The following is a 22,623-nucleotide window of genomic DNA, read 5'->3' as shown; positions in this document are numbered from 1 at the left end:
GCTTTTCAACTTTCACACTGTCATCCCTGTTACATATATCTGCTTCTATTTTTATGTTTTTTTATATGTAAGTTTTGCTCTCAAGAGAGATCTTTTGGGAATACTCTATCACTTAGGGGGGATTGTATCCATTGTACCTGCTTTGATGTTTCAAACGAATGGGAATATGCGCCTCAGCTGGGGGAGGGGGGGTGTCTAGAATAAGTTCATCACTTTAAAAACCAACTAATGCTTCATGACTCTGAAACCAGTTGTTTTCTCTGTGGATAATGTTCTAGTTCATAATCAGATTTTCTACTCACTTGAACAGACTGCAATCTCTCAGTCACCCACGTTCTGCTGCGTTCGACAGCTGCAACTACTGCAATTGATTAACCATAGACTAAAATAACAATAAAACGTCAATTGCAGCAAGTTTAGATACTGCGCAGGATTTTGCTGGGATACAGCAGAGTGGAGTCAGAGTAAGTTCTGTGTTTTCCAGTGTTGAGTTGAGACGTATTGCAAGGCCAGCATTTCATGAGCTTGCAACATAATCAATCAAACTGACAGCCGGTCCACCCTGGGACACAAACCGGCTCCGTGACAAGTTGTGGTTGGCCTCTGTATCATAGATTGAGACTTAATAATCAAAGCAATTGGTGACCTGCAGCAGAATTGTTGTCTCTGTTATAGATGAATAGATACACAAAACACATTGAGAAGGAGACTGACAGCCTGTGCACAGGATTTGACACCATGTGATCGCTGCCATGGTAACCATTCTTCACATCACCACTCCCACCCGTCCCAGGAGTGAGAAGAGTACAGGCATTCCTGACTCCATGTGACGGTTACTGCGACTGTGATCGGTTCGCTGTCCTTAAGGCTTAATTAGCCGATCTGTGTGTAGAAGAATGCTGCTTGTAATTGCTGAGGGACACACAGACAGACCCCACTGGCAACGGCGTACAGGCAACAAAACCCCCCCTAATTATATCATTAAAGGAACAAAGAGTCAGAGGTAGAGCGGGACAGAATGGAGAAGGCACAGGAAGAGGTGGAAGTTCACAAAAGAAGGGAAGAGAGAAGGAAGAATGGAGGTGACAAATACAGGAAGGGGAGGGTGAGAGCATGCATTTGGCATATGAGTGTGACAGGAAGAAATTATAAGCATAGAAGTGAGAGAAAAGATAAAGAATGGTAGAGTTACTAATGAGAGCATCCACCTGACCTTCCCTGCAGCACAGCTGTGAGGAGTTTTTAAAGTTTTCGACTTCAAAATAAAACTAGAGAGTGACACTTTTACTTTTGTAAATGAACATCTATTACATTTAAACACTGCAAAAGCTTTGCACAATGCTGACTGAGCCAATCACTGACTGGCTTTTTTTGGTTTTCTTGCCATCTAGCAAAGACTGGTTTTCCAGATGGTGGAAGCAACTGTAGTGTGTTAGTACGCTACAAGCAAGTGGGTGTACGGTGTCGCCGTGGTGTCATAGAATATAGTCAGTGTGTGTGTGTGTGTGTGTGTGTGTGTGTGTGTGTGTGTGTAATTACTTTCACTGCAAGGTTTCAACAAAAATTCTGCTTGCCTATGCGGCTACTGAAGGCCTCAAAGCCACAGGAAATCACGTTAGTGAGCCTGGGCATGTTTACCATAAGCCAAAACATCATTCTATTATGAGCCATGAAATCAATTCAGTCACACAACTGTTTAATATTTATTAAAACAGCAGAACATCGCAGGAGCTTTGCTGTCGAGGCTCTGACCTCATCATTCTCCATGAAAGGGCAGGCAGAAAATGCATGCAAGGTAGCCGAGGCCTTGAGCTGATGAAAAGGGAAAGATGGGACATTGCTGCAACTTATGTAGACCCCAGATTCATGAGGGGGGTGTTTTGTGATGAGTTAAGAAAATGAGGCATGTTATGCGTAGTTATAGGTGAATCTTGAGCTGCTTGCGGGCTTAGCTTCCTCCACTGGAGACGCTTGAGTTTGCATGTGTAGATAGTGTTATTCCAGCATAATAACCAGTACACTATCGAGGCTAGGTTAGTGATTAAACAGACCTCAATGACACTGATAATGCAAGATCCATGCTGGATTAGTTACTATGACGGTAAACTGAAAGCCTGTAAAGGCTACTCTAATCCAAGTTGGCTGTATTTGCTACAGGCTCCTAAAAACTATATAAAGGATATGATGGATATCTTTGACCAAAACTGTGTTTCCATGTGTCAGCGCCTATTCATTTGCTCTTGATGTATGTGTGTGTGTGTGTGTGTCTGGTTGAGTCACTTTGTTTGAACCTCGTTCCACACATGGATGTAACACACACACACACACACACACACACACACACACACACACACACACACACACACACACACACACACACACACACACACACACACACACACACACACACACACACACACACACACACCTCTTCAGTGTGCGACGGTCTATCAACACCAACCCAATAAGTGTGACAGCTGTTGACAGAGGTGATGAAATCAGTGATGTGAAGGCCGGAAGGCAGGAATAACGAGAGTTTAGTAAATAAGCTCATACTGACAGCAATGAGTTTTCACATGTCATCAGTGGAGAACCTGTTGGGGGCTTCTTTTTTTTTTGGGAGGGGGGGTATCGAAATAATACTCATAGGTGAATTGTAATATGTCACCAAAAAAAGCTGTCAAAGGAGCGACGTGCTGTTTAAAAGATGATTTAATGTGTGTGCAAATTTAATATGTGATGACATAAATTAAGCTTACACTGCCTGCCAAGTTTTTTCTAAAGTTATATCAGCTCGTGCCTTCACACACGAGTCAAACTCAAAAAAAAAAAAGTACTGCTGACCCAACGTACCAAGAAGGAGAAAAGAGCATTAATTGAATGCTATGGGTCATTAAGTTGAAGCTGCTGTGTACTGGAGATTGTATTAGCGTGATTCACTGACACAGAGCAGGCTTAGATACAAGACAGGCCAGAAGGAAATAAGATTGGAGAAGCACAAGCAGGGGGCAGGAGGTGGGCAGCTGGGAGAGAAAGTGAGTGACAAAGTGAAAGAGAGGCAGGGATGGGGAGTGGCGGCTGTTCACACTCATATCTCAGACTTGCAGAGACGCTTAACCGTTATGTTTCCCGCTCTTCCAGCTCTCCTCCTGTCATCGTCTTTTACTCTATCTCTTAAAAAAAAAAAGCTGAATGCAAGTATTGTGCACCAGCTTCAGCTGCAGCTCTACACATGAGTGTTCATCCGCTATGCGAAAGCACTCGGTAGGGGGCGGAGGATGAAACAGCCGGGCCAGTCACAACAACACAGGTCCGAAGCTCTTATCGCAACCTAGAAATGGGACCGGCTATCTCTGCTTACTCTTGTACTACCCTGAGAATGAAGCCAGGACCATCCAGCTTTATACAACAGCTCTCAGCCAGAGGTGGATGGAAACAAACGTAGGCAAGAGCACATGTGCACACGAGCACAGGGGCATAGATAAAGCAATATATATGCAAAGTAAGGAATACTTCGGTTAAACTCCTACTGCAAATGTAATTTTAACAAAGTAATAATAGGTGTTATCCCACAGGGCAATGCAGCCAAAGATTACACCGCAACCTAATTTAGATGTTAAAAGGTCCAGTATTCACATTTAAAGCTATTTACAAAATTGAAAGTTACTGTACTATAATAAATCCAGCAATTTATGGAAGGTTATATCTTCAGTCATTGCTTTTGGGATATATAAAAGCTTTTGGTTCGCTAATTTGAATTAGAAGAGTTACTAGTAAAGGTTAGTCAGGACCTCGACTATGATGGGTTGGGAAGAGCCATCTGTAGACACCTGCTCAAAAGCACACAACATAACGTGCTGTTTGTCCTGTGCTCCTTTTATGACATATTTTTGTACGTGTGAAGTTGAACATGCTGATAGCGTCGTCTCAGCGGGACCAAAAACAAACTCAGAGACGGGCTGAGGCCAATCTGATTACTGTAAACACAGGACCAAGGTCGTTCAGAGTGGCTTCGATCAGGGCGCTGACTCTGAGGATGAGAAAAGACGCGACAGGTTCAGACGGGGGACAGGAAGAACATACGTCACGAGAACAGCGACTTGAAGATACATCGTCAGAAGCAGGAAAAAGAAAGTTTGGAGTCACATCTAGCTTGAAAAATGAGGTGTCTATTTGAACTCAATGTGAGACGACAACTGGTGTGGACATTTTTTCTTTTTTATGGTTGCATTTTGATATTTAATGGCAACATTCCTATATGTGAACCTTTTTTTTATATATATATTTAGTATATGTGAGGAAAGTGTGTTAAACATAGCAAACATTCTACTTTTGAAGGGAATTCCTGAGCTATACAAACAGCCTAGTGGTGAAAAGGTGAGCATGCAGCTTTAGACGATACCTCCACTGCACAAAACAAGAATTTTTTTCCACATTCTGATGAGAATTTTAAGTTCATTTTAGGTGTTTTAGCATAAAATCCTGACAAGGTCACACCTTTAAAATATGTCTATGTCGTGTTCCACTCTGCATTTACTGATATAATCTATGAAATGAGTGCCAGCTACAGCTAATGGTGCAATCAGTTCAATCTAATGCGTTGCAGGACAAATTTGAATAATGAATAAGACTGCAGCAAGGGCACAGTCTCAAGCAAAACCGAGAAAATGGAGGAATTTGCTGATGAGACCGCTGAGAACTGGAAAGTTTTCGATTGAAGGGTGCTATTCCCATCCAGATGGCGAAGACGAAACAGGAGGACGTTTATCTGATATCTCCGTGCAGTGCTTAGTCTTTTTGTGCCCTCAGGAACGGATCGATCCCTCGGCTCTGGAAAAGCTATTTGAGCAAAGTCGGATCCATTCTACACCAGGCTGAAATAATCTCTGCATAACACATTACAGCAAGACTCTACAACCGGAATACACTTTCATGGGCTTATTTGTCTGTCAACTTGTTCACACCGGTTCCATCAGATCCATTCAGACTATGACCCAGAGCTCCTGTTCTCAAGCCTGACTCCAGGATGATGTAGCCTCGTCCAGCATGAGAGTGAATTCAGAGGGGACGTTGTTCCCTTCGTGCAACACAACATCTGGCTCTAAACCCTAGAGAGATACTGACACGAAACACCTCTGATTACAGGCTTAACTAAACAGTGGTGAAATCATTCTGTGGGGCTGTACTAAGTCAGTGCTTTTTTACAGGTCAGTTTAGGTGTTTTTTTGGGGGGGGGGTTTCAGTAATACTGTAGAAAGCAAAAGGGAGAAAATAAGACAAAACAAGATTTTTTGTGATCTTGGTTTTGTTCGGAGCACAGGGCAAACAATAAATACAGAAAACAAAGGGAACAACTGAATACAGTTCAGGGTGTGTCTCTGTACAACATCAGTTTTAAGACAGTCAAAGACAGCAGAGGTTTCCACTTATGGTTAGTTAGAATGTACAGGATGCATGTGGAGGATGACCTCCATTGTATCATCTGCACAACCTTAGAGGAGCTACTGATGCTGGTGCCAAATATTAGCCGTCTTGCAGCATGTGGTGGCGACACTGAAGGCTCACACTTAATATTTTTGCTGTAACAGATATACTGTATGTTCAGTGACTAGGACACAATATCTACACTGTGGCACTGGATATTGTGGAGAAACACAAGAATGTTAAAACATTATGATTGAAAGGCTAGTTAAAAGTTACTGCTGGAAAAACATACCTGAAACTATAGTCATGGATATATATATCCTTTCTTCCACCGGCATGATTAGATAATTCTAAGACTAATAGAGGATGAAACTGAACATCTGTCTTCTTTTTCATTATCACAAACTAACTAGCCAATGATAAGTGAAGTGAGAGAGCGATATTGTCAAGGATACGGCAGACCTGTGTAGACTCTAAACACAGATTACAGCATAAAAGGATCACTGGCAATTTAAATATCGAGTTTGCAATTGTAGTCAAGATTTATTAGATCTGAGATCTGAGACGGGACTGGAGTTATCACTTCAGTAGAATCTACTGACACAGTAAAGATTTTTCTCAAATAAGGCCAGATTTCTGATTACCTATAATAACTTGTAGGAATAACCACAAATAAGGTAAAACAACAGCAAATGACACTCCTTGCTTTTTTTTTATGACTGTTAGTCTTGGATAGGCTTCCAAAAATCTGTTTTCTGGCATATCTGCCACTCTCTCTCTCTCCGTCTCTTTTACTTGACCTATCTCTTTCCCCAATGTATTTCTATTTCCCAACCAACAGGTCAAAAGCGGATGACCGCCCTCCAGAGCCTGGGTCCTGCCCGGGGTTTCTTCCTCAACGAGGGAGTGTTTCCCCCGCCACTGTCGCTTATGCTTGCTCTGGAGGGCATTGTTGGCTTTCTATCTGTAAAGAGCTTTGAAATATCTTCAGAAATGATTTATTGATTGTTTTCAATAGGTGGAAAATATTGTGCATGGAAGCAAAGACAAAAAGCTTCCATTTGCACTCAATCTGCATTAATGTGGACATAACCTGCTGCTGCTGCTGCTGCTGCTAAGGTAGTCCTGTTTTGGCCTCGTCTGACAGAAGCCAGATAACCCTGATGTCGTGTCTTGTATTGTGCCGCTGTTCTTATCAGTTTAAAGCTTGATCTCTTTATCCCTGCATGCGCATGTTTCTTTTTCTGATGGCTCTCCTCACGCCTTGGTGATATTCTGGTGTGAGCAGCAGCTGCCTGCTTGCATTTGGGATGAAGGAAGTGGCACACCATCTATTATTTATTGGAGCGCACTGCCACCCCCTCTAGCTGGTGCTACGTTAGTATAATGGCTACTTGCATTCCGTAACTGCTACCGCTAATTAGCACTTGGCCAGGACGACTATTCCTATCTCAACATTAGCAGATGTTTAAAGAGGTCGAAGAGGATGGCGACAAGAGATGAAATGAGCCGGGACAGCTGGGGACGGATGGCAGCATTGGGGGTAGGGGGGGGGGGTCGGATTGGCAGAAAGAGAAGAATTTGGCATAAAGGGAAAGATTTTTGGTGCGTGGAAACTGGTGAACAGACTGAGGAAAAAAACCAGAAAGGGGCAGAAGGGGGTGTGTGGGAATGTCATTTGCAGAAAGGGCCGGAAGAAAATTGAGACAAGTGAGGAGGGGGGAAGACGGGTGAGGGCAGGGACTGCAGGAATGAGGTGGGGAGGGGGAGAGAGAGAGACACGACAACGGTAGGATCAGTTACGGCTCTGCCATGTCACATTACATCTTCATCCACTCAGGTAAACACAACTCACGCACACAAACAGGAAACAGATAAAATATTCAAATCTACAATATAAGCTGATGTTTTAACAAACTCACACAGGAACACAGGCTATGAATAAATGTGTGTGTCCCCCCCCACTGCTCATGTTAATTACCCCCTTTCTATTGACACAGCCAAAATACACGGGACAACATACTTGCATGCAATAAGGGAATTCTAACATGGTAAAATGAGACTTTTTTTTTTTGTGCGAGCATGGTCACACAAGCAGGAGCACGAAAACACAATTTATTCCGCTTATAGTCACGTCTCCTGGAGTGTGAAGCCAAACAAGCAGATGCAGCGCGAAGAGGTCGTCTCCAGGAAGAAATCCACACTTATAAATTCATATTCTATTGATCTTAGCCTGATGACAGCCTTCCAGCTCTGCTTCCGCTAGCACACACACACACACACACACACACATAAAACACAGACACACATGTGATATGCACACTCAAACAACGCCTAGGAAATGAGAGCTGGCTGATTGCCACATTGAACACCTCAATAGTCATTTCACTGTGTTGTTGTTTGTGTGTGTGTGTGTGTGTGTGTGTGTGTGTGTGTGTGTGTGTGTGTGTGTGTGTGTGTGTGTGTGTGTATGTGTGTGTGTGTCACTTGATGGCCGGCCTGCCCATATATTCCTCCCGTATTGTGTCAGCAGCCAAAGCTATGCGAGGAGTGCTTACATGCTGCCAGCTGAAAAACACCTCTCTTTCAGTGACACACCAACATGTCTGTAAACACACACTCCCTCATCCTCCCTTTCGCACCCTCTCCAACACGATCCATGTGACCTGTGTCCCACCCTTGCAAAAACAGCTTCGAAAAATTTAGGTGAGAAAAAAAATGGAAGGTGTTGCACATCAGAGAATAGAAAATGAGCAACACGAGGTAAATATAATGGAATTATGGCGGCGGCAGGGGAAATAGAGAGAGCAGGGTGTTTGTGAGAATGAAAACAGCAGATGAAAATAATAAGAGGAAACGAGCGAAGGAGGCAAAAATGTGAAGATGAGTCATGAAAGGAGTGAATTCTCATGGGATGGTTTGCCTCTCACCTGCCACACTGCTCCTCTCACCTCATGTCCTTCATGTTCCTGTGAGTGTTAGTGACCCTGGCTGTTTTTTTCCAGCCTCAGCAGTGAAGGAAAGAGAAACAGAAAAAGAAAATTGCAGGGAGGAAGGGTGGGATAGGGGTGGAGGTTGCTGGCAGAGATGGTGTTGAGGGTGGGGAGAAGAGAAGAGAGAAGAGAAGAGACTAGTTACAGTAATAGTTCCGTCTCACTATGATTAACCGACTTGATCTTTGCAACCAACTTGCCATGAAAAAGGGTTTGTGTGCAAAATGTTTTGTGTATGCATTGTTCATCCAAGCATGTGATCTTGTGTGAATGCACATGTGTTTCTCAGGTATGTGCACATGTATTTGTGTTTAGTCTGCAACACAAGATCCGCCATACAGCGAGCTCCCAGTCTCCATCAAGCCTAATTATCACTGGAAAACTCAACCTGGCTGCGCTACAGGGGGGAGGAGAGGGGGCAGGAGGCCTGTTCTGACCAGGTCAAGGTCCACCCCGGCTCAAAAATGCTTTTTTAAAAACATCGGACATGCCTGGCTGGTGCAGCTCTCTATGAAATGCATAATCTGTGTCCGGCTCAATAACGGAGAGATGTGTAACGGGTGAACCCAGACTAGACTAGCTGGCTCTGCAGTGTAAATGAGGTAAATAATTAACAACCTTTAAATAGGCTAACTGCCTCAGCTAATGGTTCCTATCTCTTATCTCACTCCTACACCAACCCCACAGACCGAGCTCTTTTAGCAAGTGTGCGAAACACATTGTAAAAGCAAGCGTACATTCCAAAACAACTTGGCAGCAGGCACTCACCATCTGAATAAGAACGTCTCCACACTTGACGTGCTATCTGAGCGAACAGATATGGAGCATATTAAATATTCAGATGAATATATGGCATGGCCAGGCCTCTAAATTAAACCACACAGGATGGTTCCATTTTATTTAAGATTGGAGGAGGTGTGTGTAGTTGTGTGTTGAACTAATGGGTCCCGAGCCCACCCGCTTGTAAAACTGAAAATATGGCGATATTCGACTGGCAGATTTCTCTAACTTTCAATACGTTTGCTGGTTTTGGTGAGGTTGTATTAAATTATAAAGATTTAGAAATACCTTAAAAGATTTAAAGAGTCATAATTATCCCTTTCTGTGTGTGTAAAATCCATCTAACCTGTTGTTAATTTCCTTTTGAGACTATATAACCTAGGAAACAATACAGGCCAGGTGGGAGGTGGAGCTGAAAATGTGCGCCTTGCTTTTTCATACGACCTTGAAATAAACCCTTTTCTGTTGAAGCGTGTGAATTGACAGCAAAATGTGCCGTTCTGTGAACAGACTGTCACACTGAGTCTATAGATGAGCTCTCTCCATCACTCTCACTATGAAATCTATAGTTTGCTCTGCCCACACACAAACACACACACACACACACACACACACACACACACACACACACACACTCCCACCAAAGCCTCTCCCACTTCCCCAAAAGGGCATGGATAGTTTAAACTCATCTGCATTTTATGTTACACATAAGAAGAGTATAAAGATATCTTATAATTTGAGACTTAAGGTACATATGTTAAATAAACAACTTTGGTTCTAACAAAATTATGTCATTATTTCAAATGAATATTAATTTTTTTTTTTGTAATTTTAACTCAAATTAATTTGCTTACTTGGATTACACATTAAGTTCAACAGAAGGAGAACATGATTGGAGGGTAAGACTGAGAGTATGAAGCAGAGCACATGGACAAAACTGTAGAGTCAGGCAACTCTACTTGAATATGGATACACAAAACAAATCCAATACAGTCTGAATATGAAGAAAATGTCTCGGCTGACAGGAAGACAAATGTTAGATTAGATTCAGAACCATAAAATTGATAAAAGAAACCACAAGTTTCTTTCTTAAGAGGCTTGACTTGCACAGAGAACATTTGTCAAACACAACCCAGACAATGTTCACATCTACTCAGACTAAATCCTCCGCTCTCCCTATCTGTCCAATGCCCTGCATGAAATCAGCTCACATCCTTTCATCTAAAGCAGCGGACTGAAAGAGGGTGCAAAGCGCCCTAGAGGGTTAAGCTTCCCTCTCGCTGATCACATGAACCGTCTTCTGTCAGGAGGGATCATATCCCACCTCGGACCCAGTGGTTTTGCATAGTCTTGGTTGTCTCCAGTCTTTCCTCTGTGTGTAAACGCTAGACAATGCCTATCCAGATCCCTTGTTCTAGTGTCAAAACAGGCTGCACTGAAAAAAACAAAGCTGAGCGAGATACCGCCTCGATCTGTTTGTCTTGTTCACAAGGAGGAAGCATGGAATCCAATCATGTGAGGTCCTCAGAGTAATACGAGGTATTAGATTCACCCTCGCAATCATGGTGAAGGGATTCCAACGTCCACATGACCCCTGCACCTGTGGACAAATACCTCTGTGAGCCTCCACCAGAATAAACTGAGGCTCAAACAAATGATTCCCCAAGTTTTCAGCTCACTTTAGCTGTACAACTTTAATTTGGCTCATCAACACTCTCATATAGCACATACAGAGCATGGCAACATTTATGGTGATGTATGAGCAGTCTCCAGTTTGGGCAAGAACACAGTTAAAATATTAAAACAACAACAGGCGGTATTACGCAAAGTCTGGCTCCCCAGGATTCTTCGAATCTGTTTCAATGTTTGCGCAAGTGTGAAAGCCTGAAAATGTTTTAACTGCTTTTCCACAGCTCATGAACACAGAGTTGAGCAGAACAGCTTGGAGTCATATGCGAGTGTTTTTCTAGCTGTTGGGGGTTTACAAGAAACACTCCGCAAAATAAATTATTAGTAATATGCAGCATGTAATTATAACAAATGGGTAGAGATCCCCCGCCACGCAGGCACTGCAGTCATCATCCTCCATCAGTCTGACTTAAATACGTTTCCATCTTGCTAAATATTCATCTTACTTAAAATCAAGCTGTACTACTCAAAGCAAGAAGTCTGACTTTACCAATTGTCTCATTGACCTGAGAATACACTCCTGTTAATTGTTTTAAATATACGCAATGACTCATGGGATAATTTGATGAACTATTGTTAGAATTTGAGACACTGGCAGGTTGAGACTTACGCCAAGTCGTGCAACACGCAATTATCTTTGTAAGTGTTGCCTGCAGGATGTGTGAGAATGTGTCTGAGTGGGTGCAAACAGAAACAGTTTTCACTGGCAAAGCTCGCAGTTCCCAGTAAATATGAAATCCGAAGAATTAAAGACGTCCAGAAGAATTAGACAGAACTCGCACGCTAAATCTTTAAAGATGTTTTTTTTTTTTGTTGTCTTCACGACGCAGTGTTAAGTTTTGTCATTTTATTTATGTGGTCAAAAGTAAATTCATCTCATCTTTTTTTTTTTTTTTTAATTATGTTAAGAGTTTAATCTTAATTATGGAAAAAAGAGTCATTAAAGATCAGTTTTAAACATTCTCAGAAAATACATTAAAATTCCTCCACATAATTCCATGTTCAAGGAACACACAGGATGATTGCTCAAATTTACAGACCTTTTCTCTGGGGGGCAAGTGGCATCCAATTCCAGTAAATTGTAATAATTCATTAGTGCTTTCCTTTGGGGTGTCTAAAATTTCAGTTAAATCCTATTTGGCAATCCATCCATGTGTAGGAATGCCGTTTTTTATAGCATAAATGTATGGCTCGTTTATAAAGCAAAACATTATTAAACTGTATATATTTAAATACAGATTTATGCTATTTAACATATATTTTGAGTGGCCATTTTTAAGCTGATTTTAAGTTATATTAGTTTCATTTATTCCACAGGTTTGTTGTTTGTTGAGTATCTGAGTATCTTTTCTAGAAAATACAAAATTCAAGCCCAAGTCCATATATAGTCTAGACTAAGCTTGCATCACCAAATGATATCATTGGGCCTTACCTCAAACAAAAAATATGCAAAATTTGTTCTATGATTGTGCTGCTCTGTTTTCTCCTTCTTCCATAGGAAATGTGTATAAAGTAACATGGAGAAGAATAAGGGTTAACACACAGTTTGCTAAAGTTTTAGCCTGCGCAACACTTCAAAAATGTGTTTTCTTGGATCACTACTGAGAATTCCTCAAATTAAAAATAATTGATAATATATCTACAGATTATAATGAGCCAATTCTGCAAAAAAACAAAATCTGATTGTAAAAAAACAAAATATCCATTAACAAGATGGTTGTGAGATGAGCTAGAAAAAGCCATGAGCAGGATTTTCCATTGATAGCGTATGCTTGAGTGCATGTGTGTGTAGGTATTCCTCTGTGTGTGTGTGTGTGTGTGTGTGTGTGTGTGTGTGTGTGTGTGTGTGTGTGTGTGTGTGTGTGTGTGTGTGTGTGTGTGTGTGTGTGTGTGTGTGTGTGTGTGTGTGTGTGTGTGTGTGTGTGTGTGTGTGTGTGTGTCTGTGTGTCTGTGTGTCTGTGTGTCTGTGTGTGTGAAGCTGGGCCAGGCCATGGCTGGCACACATCCTGAGGAAGGCCAGTTGCTGATAAGGCTTCCAAGCGGGGAAAAGACTGTTTATATGTTGTAACGGACGCCCAGTGAACTCAGCGCTGCACACACCTCACCGCTCATGTGGAAATGAGCTGATATGTGGTGAGAGCTGTCTGTGCACAAGAAACAAAGAGACAGGGTGACGGAGAGAGATCCACAGTCTTAAAGTTTGAAGGGTACAGATTTAAACCCAGAATTCAAAGTCTTTTTTGGACAAAAATGTAGTATTACAAAAGGCTTTGCCCATATCAATTCTAAACATAGAGCATGATTGTGCTTTAAAAACATGAATGTTGGCCTCTTCATAACTGTTAAAGCATGGCCACACAAACCTTCTGACTTTTGGAGTTGGACAAAAGTTACCACAGGGACGACTGGCTTTTTTAACCTTTTGCATTTTGAGTCTTTGATGTTGGCCTTTGCCAACATGTCACGATACGATACAATACAGTACGATAATACGATAAGATACGATATGATACGATACCATACGATAAGACAGATTTTATTAATCCCACACAGGAAATGCACTGCATGAGGACGCAGATGTGGAATCAAAACAGAAAAAGTGTCAGCGAAAAAAAGTAGCGCACAAAACAAAGGATATAAGGAATATAAGATAAATACAAAAAAGTAGATGTGTCAGCTGTTGTGAAGCAGACTCCTCTAAGTGCTCGATCGTTCACCACCCAACAGGGAACATGAAGTGGGTTAGCTTATAGTGAGGTTTGCGTAACCCTACTGATGATGCGTTGTTGCAATGGGAAATCATGGTACAGTATATCAACTGTTTACGCATGATGTTTCATGATGCTCAACTGAGGATTACACCATCAACAGACCATAATACTATCAAAAGATCGAGAGAATCTGGAGAATTGTCTGCATGAGGAGCATGAGTCTTGCAAAAGCTTGCCTCAGTCTTTCCTCATTGATTATTTTTATCTCGATTTTAGGGTGTTGTTAATGTGTAAATGCACAGGCTGACAGAGAAACATTGAATGTATAGAAATAAAAGAACAGATATCCTTGTCTACTGACTAAGAAAATTAGCAGTCAGGTAGTGGAGGAAGACAGAGAGGAGATAAAAATGTACATCAGGATTTAAATTTATTAAATAGCAGGGGAGTTGGGGGTTGTTCTGATACACATGATTAAAACAAGTTAGTCAATGGGCTGCAAATATTTCTGTAGCCCCCCTCACTGTGCTCTTAATTATTACAATATATTTCCCATATTCATGCCTGAGAGATCTTGTAATGTGATATTACACATACAAAAAAACCAGATCACGACATTAATTAACCTTAATCATATTTACAAAAACTCATCTGCATGTTTCATTTCCAACATAGCAGCTGCTCCCATCTTATTACACTCAAGTAATTGTCTTAAGTCTCAAAGACGAGAGATTAAGAATCAACGCTAACCTCAAATCCATGACTGTAAAATGTACATATCAGGGGTAATTACGGCTTTAGACCTAAATTTCAGCAGCTACATCAAGACGAGATGAAAATCAATCTATTATGACCTTAAAAACAGAGCAATAATTCAAGGATTTAAGAAGATACAAAAAAAGACTACAGCAGAAAAAGCGTGCAGCTCATCTAGAACACCGAGTCCTCACATCAACAAGATGACAACGCACTACACCGATCATCAGATTCCTATAATGGTTTCCTGTCTACCAAAGGGTAAATGATAAACTGACTTCACTGTATTATTAAGTCAGTCAGATTGATCTTTCATGCTCTTAATATATTATTTGTTCTTAATTATCTTAATGTCTGTTTTTAATCCACTCGATGCCTCCATAAAGCTCTTAGAATGACCTTGTGTCTGAATAGTGATAAATACAGTATAATAAACCTGCATTACTATCCTCAAGTGTGTCACTGAAGTGGAGAAAGGGCCCTCACTCTAATGTGAGAAGCTATTTGACATAACCTTCAAATTTTATGAATTAGATTGCATCATATAACTATGCCAACATTAGCTGCTAACATTTATTGTCCATATAGTGCATCCTTTGATTGCCAAAGATAGCTTGTTAGCTGTTAGCTGGTGATAATACATATATCTGCCCCTATCTTGCTGCTTGTGGGACACTATTGTGTTTTATAAGTGGGTGGAAATGATAGTGGGTGGGTGGAGGGAGGGAAGGGGGTGTCAGAATGACAGCTGTGTTCTAAAATATATCTTTTGCTGACCCCGGGTTATAAAAGTCATTGTGTGGTCGTGCCTAATGAGCCGATGGAATGGATATGATTTATCGTCCTCTGCGTCCTGAAGACATTTCGTTAGACAAGCAAGATGCTGTGAGGACTGTAAGACTTCAGTTCACTGAAGCCCGAAATGCTTTGAAGGCTAGTCGGAACACTGTATGTCTCCCAGAAAGAAAAAAATTATCCCACACTTGTATTGTGCTAATCTGAAATGAAAAAAAAAATAAAATCTGTCAGCTGCAAATTATGGTAAATAAAAGCCAGCACTTAAAATAATTTTGGCTTTTTTTGTTTTTCCACTGTGTATTTCAACTGATTTTTCTGACAACTGAACTCATTTGACAAGTAAACTGAGGTTATTCCCAGCTGGTTCAGTGCATTTGATAGAGAATGTGAATCAGCTGTCAAAAAATTAATTTGGGCAATTTTCAAGCTTGCACATTTTAAACAGGAGTGAAAAAATACGAAACTCAAACACAAAATAATCTGCTGTGAGTGATTTTGGAGGAGGGCACTTTACATTGATTAATAGCAGGTAGGGCTTCAGCATCACTTTCTTGTTTTCTTTCTCCTTAAACATTTTTTTTTTCTTACCACTATCAATCATCCCTCTTCCTTATGAGGTGCTGATCTGCTCTGGGAATACGTATGGTTGAGAATGAACGATTTGAGGAAAGACAAGCAGTGGGAGGGTTTTATCATTAAGTGTGGCTGAAGCATGGCTGAGCAATAACTTGATTGTGGCTTTTGGCCTGCTCTCTCCCACAGACAGCCTTTTCCTGAAGGGATGAACTCTGATGACTTGTGGGGTCGAGGGACTGCACTAAACTATAGGACGGACTCTAATATCACTAATAACCACAACAACCAAGAAACCGCAACCAGAAATCTGTGCGGTCGTGAAACAAAGTAGAGAGATGGTCTGTTTGGATCTTTTTTATGGTGCACCTCGGATTTACCTCACTGTTGGCGTATTCCTGACCATGAATCAACCCTAAAGCCACTGAAGCCTAAACAATAACCACAGCAGACAGCCAGTGTGTCTCACCCTCCAGACTGTTGAGAGAGAGTTGTTGGCTCTGTACGTACACAATAGGGATGATACAGGGGCAACAACAGGCAGATGTGTCCCTGTCATAGCTCAAGGCCACCAGGTGATGATAGGATAACTCACAGCTGACGGTGTGTGTTGGCTGCTATTAAAAGAAAATATTATGGTATACACAGAAAGCATCAGCTGGGGAGGAATTCAATCTCAGCATTTGAGGGAAATGTTTCGCAGGACTATTAAAAACCTAAAACAATCACAATAATCAACATAATAAATGCTGGCAATAAAAATTTCTGCTAGCTAACTGTCTATCAGGTGGGAAAAAATGAATTAACTGAGAATTATTCTTGTCACATGATAGAACTACATCTAAATGCAATAATATAGTGATATTAACAGTATGCAGGGTTTTAAATGTGAGGCTGAAAAAACAGGTTTTTGGTGTAAAAAAACGTTTTTTTTTTAAAAAAGGCACTTAACAGAAAACAGCTCCCTGGAGCCCAGTTGGGAAGTTGTTCCATGTTTCTTGCTGGCTTCCTTTACAGGTTACCCGGTGCCTCACTGCATGAAAACAGCGATGCTAACTGGGTGGCAGCCTGCGCTCTCAGCATTCAGTTTGTTGAGCCTGATGGGAAGCTGCATGGGGCTGTAAACTTGTCTGAACACTTCCCCAAATAGCTGTCTTTGCATAAGAAATAATAAAAGACGGTGTGATGTGTTGTGGATGGGATGTGTGTCGACACTAAAGAATTGTGGATAGTATGTGACAACATTTAACATTTAATGTTAGGATTGATGTATTTGACATGAGCCTTAATCATGACTGAAGGAACTTAAATATTATAGAGAATAAACATGATTTTATATGATATTAACTCACCTCATAGCCTGCAATTCTCCACAGAGCATTGCTCACACAGAGCAGTGCCATCTTTATCTGCCCTGAGGGTGTCCTTGGTGTGAATGTAACGTTTTCCCAAAATAGCAAGTACATGAAATCTTTTGTAATTCAAACAGAGACCTGGAATGCCTCAAAACTGGGGCCACGTGCCGTGAATGGCTTTAGGAAATGTAATAATAATTGCTGATGACAATGGAAAATGATTTATTTGGATAGAAAAAAAAAATACTTTTGTGTCTGGATCCATTCAAATGCAAAGAAAAGAAACGTGAATGTGAGCTTTTTTTTTACTCCTACGTGGTGTTTTGACTGTGGAGAGGAGTAGAAAGTAGATGAAGGCAGGGATGGTGACTCATCTAGCTGGGCTTCCTCAATACTCTTCAAATGAAGGGTTTTACTCACGGTCCTTCTGCGCGTCGCAGCCACTCTCAGATCTTTATTGTCATGTTGCATATTTTCTTGAACATCAAACTGCTCAGAAAAGATGAAGGGGGGGGAGTTTATTTATTGTGGCATTGGCATTGTGGCATTGTTTATTTATTAATTTGTTGGCATTGTGAGCAAAAAATGCCACTTTCACTGGAATCAGGGTGAAATCTTCCCATTTTTTTCAGCCTCTTCTCTCTGCCTGTGTTTTCTTTATCTGCTTTTCCTCTCCTATTCCATCTATCTGTCTTCGCCACACAGGGAAACGCACTAAATACAGAAGAGCGCTGCAGGCATAAGGGTTGCAGCAGCGGGGTGGATGGCGGCGATGGGGATGCTGACAGGCTGGTCTTTATGTGTGGAGATATTGCAGTGGTGTAAGATATGAATTGGCCTAATCATTCATTTTCATTCATTTATTCTCTCTAACTATCATCGTGTCCATGGTGGGACCATAAGATCTGCCATGGGGGGGAAACATCTTGGAATTATGCACAGAAGAATGGAATTTCCCACTTTTCCAACATTGACTGAATGCAGCACAGCCACCCTAAAGCGAGGAGTCTGGGTTTCACCTGTCACACTGCCTAATTTGCAAAAATGTATCTGAGCTTTGCTTCGCCGCTTTTAGATGCAACCATGCCTTTAATCATAGTGAGAGAAGAGGATTCTGGGAAACGTGAGCTGGCGAGCGATTGGGATAGTTTGAGGAAAGAGAAAAGGAAAACCCAGAAGAGAGATGAAACAGAACGTGGAAACATGAGGACATTTAGAGCGAGTGAAGCGAGGCGATGAAACCACATAAATGGGAAAGGAAGGGGGCGAGATGAAAAAGAGGACATGCTAATTGCTGGACACACAAAGCTTAGACTCATTTTTACAACAGTGTTTTTAATTTTTAATTTTTATTTTTTGCTCTTACTGCCAGCTGAGATGAATCATTAGCTAGCGTTTGGTATATTGTACACTTTCCAGAAGATTTAAATGATGCTGGAAATCTTTCTGATCACATCCGTGCAATCAAGTTAATTAACCCAAGTTTTTCTAACGTGATTTTGATCTTGTTGCTCTAAGCATTTTTGGTGGGACCTGTTCAACCGTCGCACAGCCCTGCTGCAAAACTGTAGCGACTTGATTTCCATACTGACAGCGCTGTGGTTTGTTTGTCACACAGATACAAGGGCGATGCTGTGACTGCTGCGCATCCATCTGTCCGTCTGTCAGCGGCTGAATATGAGTGGGCGGATAGTTTTTCCAAAAAAACAACAAGACACACAGATATCACATGGAAAACACACTCACCACAGCTTGAGTGCGTGCACGTGCATGGATGAGGCAGGTGCAGAACATCTAGGACACAGGTAGTTAAAAATCAGCCTCCCTTTCTATCCACGTTGAGCTGAATCCCAAAATATCGACCCCAAATCTATCAGCATTGTATATCTTATGGGCTAGGGGCTCCTTCTGAGCAGCTAAACCCCCACTCAACTCACCTCATTCTGTCTGTCTAATGGAAGCCATCTATCTTCGCTGTAACCACAAGGTGAGCTGGGAATAGATAACTTGAAATTCCTACAAAAAAGAACAGCTTCATTCTTTTCTTAAGACACGCATGAAGAAGTGAGGCAGAGAGATGTTCCAGACACACACACACACACCCAACCCCCGCCCAATCTGTGTTATGTGGACAAATCCCAAGACTAACACTTATCTGGTGACAATGCAAATATTTCAGGACCGACATGAGTCTGAGGCAATGGCCTAGCGTGAGTGTGTGTGTGTGTGTGTGTGTGTGTCTGTGTGTGGCCAAGAACATGCCACATGAAGTTTGATAAGCAGACACACACTCGGAACACGCCATCATACGTTTTCATGTATGTTACAGCCAGCGGAATGTGATCTTGAATGTTTGATCTCACAATATGATGCATGATACAACAAAATGCAACGCTTTTTTATCATGCTGTCCATGGAACAGATGGAAATGATGGCCTGTGGGCTAACTAAGTCAGTCACTGTTTTAAACTTAGAATTCAGCTGCTTCCATTCCCACTGAATTAAGTTTTTTTTTTTTCATTTAGATATTAAGCTTAGTGATCAACTGTTGTCATTTAATTAAACAGCAGATCTTTAACATGTCAGCTTTAAGAGGACATTTAAAAGGTTAATATAAAATCTTTATGAACACATTGACAAAAGTTTTCTCACTCTAAGGAAGATTTGTAGTGTTAATTTAATTTAGGAGATTGAATCCCATAAAAAAAAAAGCTTTTTTTATTACTTTACCTTACTTTTAGATTAATTTCATTGTCAGATAGCTAGTTTTAGAAACATTCGGGTTGCCATTCTTTTCATTCCAACTCCGCAGAGACAATCAGCCAATCCATATTTTCACTTTCGGCCAATTTATTTTTGGATTCTTACTCTGTTTTTGAATGGATTTTTATTTTGGAGGTTAATTAATTTCGGAAAATGCGAATGATTTCTGAACATCTCTTTGGTAACATCTCAGTAGAAAAATCAAAATGCTAGTGTTGTAAGTGCAAACATGTTTTTACTCCTCTTCCAATTCACTGTCTTGCAATTATTGGATAAAGTTGTTTGGGCAAAAACGCTTTCCAAGTCTGTTTCACCCGACTGCAGCTTGGAAACACTATTTTTCCTCACCTCTTTAACCAACTTCCACTTTTTTTTAATCATCAACCCACTTCTTCTTTGCCATAGGCAAAATTGGAAATACGAACATAAAACATCTCAGTCCGTGTCATGTAGCGTGAAATATGATAATGTATGTAAGAGACACGTTCTCAGGGTAAAATTGATTTTTCCGCTCGGTCGGCACTGAGGCGTAATCAATCATTTTTGCAAGTTGCAGAACTAAGATGAAGAAAGTGTCAGTCGGAGGGTTTGTAGCTGCACTAGTTAGACCATCCATTTACAATTCTATGTAATTGCCCATTTAATTGACATGTTGAGCAAATGAAACATTTACTTACCATGTAATTTACAATGTAAATAGGCAGCACATTTAGTCATTTGTTCAAGCAATTACTTATGGCCTTTGGATATAGGGGTTCCTCAGTGAGTAACACTACCTCATTGTGGAGAACAGCAGGTGTTACCTGTGGGTCCACAAACACCGGCTAGAATTTCTCCTGCCGACTCAACAGACAGAACGGATGGATAATCAAAGCAGCACATTCCTGCCCGGCATGCGTCCTGAGCTCTCCACTGGACAACAAACTTCTGCTCATTTTTTGGTAAATTTGCACCTGCCACAGAGGAATTTTCAAATTAATTTTTGACAATTGGCAATAGTCGAGACTGGCACACATGGGCCGAAGGGAATATTTCAAAGTATGAGCAGTCTGGAGCGACTCCTAAAAATGGAAGGGTAAAGCGTGAGCACAGAATCTGTTTTTGTCCTTCTCAATACAGATTTTTGTCTCCTTTGGTTTGTTTTGAGACATTTTTGCTCAGAGGTGATTAACTAATAAATTTAAAAAAAAACAAGATTCAAGACAGCGCACACCCAGTTTAAATAGAACTCCTTTCAAAACTGAACTGATATTTTCAACTAAGCTTTTGTTTTTTCTGCAACTGTCGGGGAGGAATTATTGCATCTTTGTCATTTTTATGACAGTGCTGCCAGACAGAAATTTACTGACATGGTGTGGTTACAAGCTGACTGGACAGGAAACAAACGCCTAGGTCGGCTTGTAAATATAAACCATTGGATCAACCAATGCTAGCAGGCTAACGGCACTCCATAATTTCTCAATGATCGAGTCACTCAGCTCTGTCTTTGTTCTTAGATTCATTACAGCCAAGAAACAACAATCAGCATCGCAGTTGAGTCAAAGAAAGAAAAGAAAAAAGAGCAATATAATATCCTTCAAAATTCAAAGGGACAGTTTGGGAACATGAGCAAATATGTCTGACTTCAATCTCCATAAAACATATATGGAGCTTGAAACCCAGACTGCAGCTACTTGTAATTCTTTGGGTTTGACTTAAGATCTTTAGCAGACTGCAACCTAGTGAATCAGATTATCAATAATAATGAAAAGAATAGGCATAATGACAATAAACCAATTGATTATACACTCGATAAAATAAACCTTAACTCCTCCCTGACTACACTAGATTATTGACCTGCATGTTATACTGCTATAGAATTCCATTCCTGCCCTCCGTGTCTTCCTCTGTGAATTATACTTACTACAATGCATCTCCCCCAGTATTACAGAGTGTCAAATATTTATAGTACTATTTCCTTTTGAGTCCAAACCTGCCTGTCCATATCTTAGCTCTGCAAAGACTGCCTATCACCCATCTCTTGATTACATCCTCCTTTCAACTGCTTTACATTAGCAGACATCTGCTTTATCTCCCTTCATGGTTTGAATCCCCTTCCTTCCCTGAAATGTACTGTAACTGCTTTGTCTTGTTATCAAGCAGGTCCGATGACCTCACTAACAGCCCAGCTTCAACCTTGCCAGAGGTCTAATCAGCCAGAGTAAATGACAACACCTGACTTAGTTTGCAGAGCATTTAAAATGGGATAACAGCCAGCAAGCACATGTGTTTCCAGAGTGATCGGTTGGTTCAGACTTAAAATGCAAAAGTTGAGAAAGGGGCAATAGTTCTTTAAAAAGCAAATCCTCCGTCAAACACAGTTCAGATAAGTTCCTTTAGTCAGTGCTGGCAGGCACTGTCAACTCTCTTACATTCCAAGCAAATGCTAGACGACTGTCTTTGTCTTGTTTCCCTTTGGACCTCATCTTTATTTCCTCTTTTGTCTTTTATTTTCATCATATCTTACTGCCCTAAAAGCATACTGCCCAAACCAGTGTCTTTATTTCTGTTCATACCCAGGCTGTCATTTACACAACACTCACTTAACACTTTTCCACTATGTGGTACCACCTCAACCTGTCTTGACTCCACTTCGCTTGGTATCAGGTACTTTTCTGGAGGTTGTGTCCCATTCGATGATAGTTGTTCATCATAGCCATGATCTGAAAAATGTCTGTGGTGTAGTCTACAATGTGACACAAACCTTGAGTCTACCTCTTATGACATTCTCACTTGCCATCA

At 41.0% G+C, this 22,623-nt stretch overlaps 1 protein-coding gene across 5 annotated transcripts in view; it reads right to left on the bottom strand.

Annotated features, from left to right (window-relative positions):
• kank4 (KN motif and ankyrin repeat domains 4) overlaps positions 1–22,623 on the bottom strand; it is a 63,259-nt gene that overhangs the window by 16,589 nt on the left and 24,047 nt on the right. For 3 of the 5 annotated variants that reach the window (XM_068319671.1, XM_068319675.1, XM_068319676.1), the window contains exon 1: positions 8,355–8,437. The exons of the other annotated variants lie outside the window; for them this stretch is intronic. The gene's annotated coding sequence lies outside the window, so the exon portion shown is untranslated. Of the gene's footprint in view, positions 1–8,354; positions 8,438–22,623 lie in introns of those variants that run through there. 5 annotated transcript variants of the gene reach the window in all.

This window comes from Antennarius striatus, chromosome 7 (assembly GCF_040054535.1).
Source record: "Antennarius striatus isolate MH-2024 chromosome 7, ASM4005453v1, whole genome shotgun sequence".
NCBI classification, from domain to species: Eukaryota; Metazoa; Chordata; class Actinopteri; order Lophiiformes; family Antennariidae; genus Antennarius; species Antennarius striatus.
The sequence above is the reverse complement of the archived record's forward strand: the minus strand, read 5'-3'. Positions and strand labels throughout refer to the sequence as shown.